The following is a 4,334-nucleotide window of genomic DNA, read 5'->3' on the forward strand; positions in this document are numbered from 1 at the left end:
GCTCCCTTGGAATAGTTCAGAAAAAGTTCATTAACACAAGGAAAACGCGTCCTAGGCAGGGGGCGCGTCCTGAGGCTTATCTTGATCTTTTGGGGGAGAAAGTGGAGGCTGGGCTTGAAGTGGAGAAGGCACAGGGGACGCGTCATCTTCTTCCAAGCCTAGGATGATCCTTTTGCTCTTTATGGAATCTGCAGCCCTGATTCTGAAATCATTCACCCACTTTTGGGTATCCTCATCAAACTTGGAAAACGTGTATTCTGGGTTATTTGCTATGAACCCAGAACACCACTCTTCAAACCAGTTGCAAACCCATTTTGATATACCAGCTTCTTCTCTTCCTTCCAGCCGTGCAGTCTGTCATCATTTATGGTGTCAAGCTCCAACTGCATGGTGGAATTCAGAGTAACTACGCTTTCCACAGCCTTCTCCACAGAGGTAACATTGCCTTCAAGCTGTGCCTTCTCACCCTCAAGAAGCGTCTTGTCTTGCTGCAACCGCAGGATCTCAGCATCTTTTTCTTTGACAACAAGGTTCAGATTCTTCTCCAATAATCTAATTATATCTTCAGCTTGACTTTTGGCGGGTGTCAGTAGCAGCAATACGCGCCCTCAGCTTGGCAGCCATGTTAGCACTTTGCCTTGTGTGCAAATGAAGCTCAGTTGCTGCTTTTACCATAGCTTTGCTCAGTTTGCTCCTCTGTTCTGAAAGTCCAACCCCTTATCTCCTCCTAAGTAAAAGTTCCAGAAGAGGACGCGCCCAGATATCTAAGGATGAAAGACTGATCATCCGGGACAGTCTTCTGGCGTTTGGGGGGCGCGTCCTCCCTGTCTGAAATGTTCACCACAGTGGTATCATTTTTGGGGGAGGAGAGGGGGCCACAACAGCTGGAGGATCTTTAGCTTTGGGATCAGTCTTTTGCAGCAGCAGGCTTGCTTCTCCCAGTTTTCAGCCTTCTAGAGGCACCAATTGCAAATCCCTTAGGAAGAGAAGTCATATCTGTGGAATGACATAGTAAACATTAGTCCTGGACGCGCCCAGACAAGAGGACGCGCCCTGCTGAAGATAAAAGTTGTAGCAATATGGAAAATGACAAATAGGCATATTATAATTCTGGCCAAATTTCTGAATATTGGACGCGTCTTGGGTATATCGACGTGTCCTATATGAATTATGGAAACTTATATGCCTATGGATAGAATATGGACATCAAGGTTTACTACAATTAATAGCATTATGAAGTCTTGCAGGACAGTGAACAACTTTGTGTGAACATCAATATTATGTGTATAACAGGAAGACGCGTCCTAAAGCCATGACACGTCCAAAGCAAATATACGGGCTTGGAAACATATATATGAATCAGACTAAGTTAAAACTATGCACGTTAAAGTACAACTATGACGCGTCCTACTTTGATGACGCGTCCTACTTTGATGACGCGTCCTACTTTGATGACGCGTCCTACTTTGATGACGCGTCCTATCTTACCCTGTTCTAAGTCCACTTGTCTGTTAATGTCAAGTTGGACCAATTCCGTGGCGTTGAGCCCTTTAGCTTTTTCAGAAGCTGTGAGAACGGGCTTTCCATTGTAAAACTCACGGAACTTACAAATGGAACCCACTCTCGATGATAAGGCTCCAACCTTTTTCAGATTGGCTTCTGTAATCATTTCCTTGAGATTGAAATGATTTTCAACATATTTTAGTACTTTTTCTGCTCTCTTTTTCCTCTTCCCTATAAGTTCTTTCTGAGTTCTTTTATCTAAGAAAGGAAAAATGAGAGTTATTAGAAAGAAAATGAAAAAGCTTGGTGAAGTAGTAGACGCGTCCGGAATGCTAAGACGCGTCCTGAAGGCAACATTTACTTGGATCCAGATTAAAGCGTACATGAGCTCTCTTAACATCATAGATGTTAAAAATGGCTCTTTCCTGTCTTTCTCGTGACTCACCTTGCTCTCATTGAAGCCCTTGTTATTTAGCCACTTGTTGACAACAAAGAATTGGTAACCAGGGATGGACTTCCTAAGGCTGAAAAAATAGCTGAACTCATGGAGGGCGCGCCCAATCCCAGGTTGTGGTACATGATATATAAGGCCCACGCTAACTTGTATGAGTTTGGGGACAATTGAACTAGAGTAACGTCGTACCACTTTAGAATTTTCTTGATGTATGGGTGCAAGGGCGCACCCACACCCAAAGAAATGAGTTTTAGGGTAAGAACCATCCTAGGGATCCTCAGATTCTCCATGTTGAAAATATGGGGCCTCATCTTTCTAAGAGGACGCACCCAGATGTCTCCATGTCGTAATATTTCATGGTCCATCCAATCTCCAGGTCTGTTGCACTAGATTTCATGCCAACACAAGCTAGTTTGTTTTCTTTCTTTCTCCAGACATTCTTTTCTGCCTTAGGTAGATCTTCGAGCTCTTTCCGGTCGAAATCAAGCTCTACATCGCTTGGCTCCCAATGCTCCAGTGGGGAGACAAATTGTTGAGGAGAGATGGGGTATTTTTCAGGCTCGGGAGCTCTTTTCTCAAACTCACTCTCACTGTGAGGAGAAGGCGCGTCCTGAACATGAGACGCGTCTTGAACAGGAGATGCATCTTGAGCAGATGGGGACGCGCCCTCATCAGAGTTGATTTTATGTTCGTGAGATTTACTGGATGATGGGATAATTTCATCGTCAGTCCAATCTTCAATTGCCAAGCTGCGTGTAGTCTGGGAAGTTCTCTTGCGTTTTAGCTTCTACTTTCCAACTCTTGCACTTAGGGGGGGTATTGTCTATGGATTCAGAGCTTGAGCTTGACATGATTGAAGTTTTTGATTTCAGAGATTCAAATACGCGAGATTCTGCTTCAGGGAAAGAGTCTGTCCTATGATATTCAGGTAGTTCGGGACTGAAAGTAAGGGGAAGTGGAGAATCAAGCCCAAGACGTGTATTGAAAGCTTTGAAAGGATGAAACGGAGAGGATGAAGACGCGTCCTCCAGCTTGAAACAAGAAGGGAAATGTTTTTGAGGACTCGTCCATTACGTAGAAAAAGGTATAAAGATAGGGGAAGTGCGAGGACGTGTCCTAGAGAATATGTCGCGAGGAAATAGCTAATGGTCTAGAAAAATATGGCATAAAACGCATCATAGTCTGATAGTGTGTCTACTCTGTTCTAGTTGGGACAAATTAGCTTATGTCAGTTGAACTATGCAATAAACAAACAAGTAGGACGCGCCCTATAAGGAAGACGCGTCCAGAAAGACTGAAACACAGTAGAAGTTCAATCGATCATGGTCAATTTGGGGAAAATTCATTAAACCCTAAAAATATTTAATTGAGAATCAAAAAAGCAAAAGATGGCACTTTTATAGATACATACATATATGCATACAAAAATGAAGAACAGTTCAGGGAGAAAAGAAGTATACGAACAGATACATACATATATGCTTATTACGGTCGATTTACTCGATGAAATGAAGAAAATAAAGAGGGATCTACATACCTTGTGAGTTGGGGAATCGATGAGTTGAAGAAATCTGAAATGAACGAAGAAACAACTGTATTTTGAACTTAAAGCCTCTGCTTGAATGGCGGCGACGACGATGGCTGAGAGAGTAAAATGATGATGTAGTTTTGTTTTGGGGTATTTATAGGGGAATGGACATAATGACGTATGCAATAGTTGTAACGCAACGACTATAGGGCGTTTGGGTGGCTATTGTTCAAGGAAGGACGCGGTCCACCTCCAAAGACACGTCCTGTGATTGAAAGCCAAATTTTGCTGCTTGATTTTAAGGATAAAATTCCAACTTTGTTTTCAACTGAGTATGGAATTTGGGGTAGTTGTTATACCCAAAATTTGGCATTGGGTCATATCGGGTCAGGAACGGGTCAATTGGAATAGGATTGGGGCAAAAAGATGAAGGATAAGGTTGTGGGCTGCAATGTACTAAGGGAGGACGCGCCTTCTGTACATGCGGACGCGTCCAACCTGTAGTGCATTGTGTGAGTTGAATTGTTTGAAGCCAAGATTGCCATGCCAAGGGGACTAGGACGCGTCTGGAATTTAGGGCGCGCGCTTGCCTGGGTAAAGTTGGCAAGATGGATTATCCACATGACAAAGTTGCAATGCAAGGGAATTGTGTGCATTTGAACATAGAGGACGCGTCCTGATGTTGGGAGATGCATACTATTCAATGAGTTGGGCTGGTCTTTACCTAAGACAAGGCAGACCAGGATATCTTGAGGACAGGGCAAGCATGGAAAGAGGAATGAAGATTGTTTTTACTAACATATTTGTTGACATGTACTCTTTGAAGACTTCCCTCCTTGAGACGGTCAA

Source organism: Apium graveolens, unplaced genomic scaffold (assembly GCF_009905375.1).
Source record: "Apium graveolens cultivar Ventura unplaced genomic scaffold, ASM990537v1 ctg1933, whole genome shotgun sequence".
Taxonomy (NCBI): Eukaryota; Viridiplantae; Streptophyta; class Magnoliopsida; order Apiales; family Apiaceae; genus Apium; species Apium graveolens.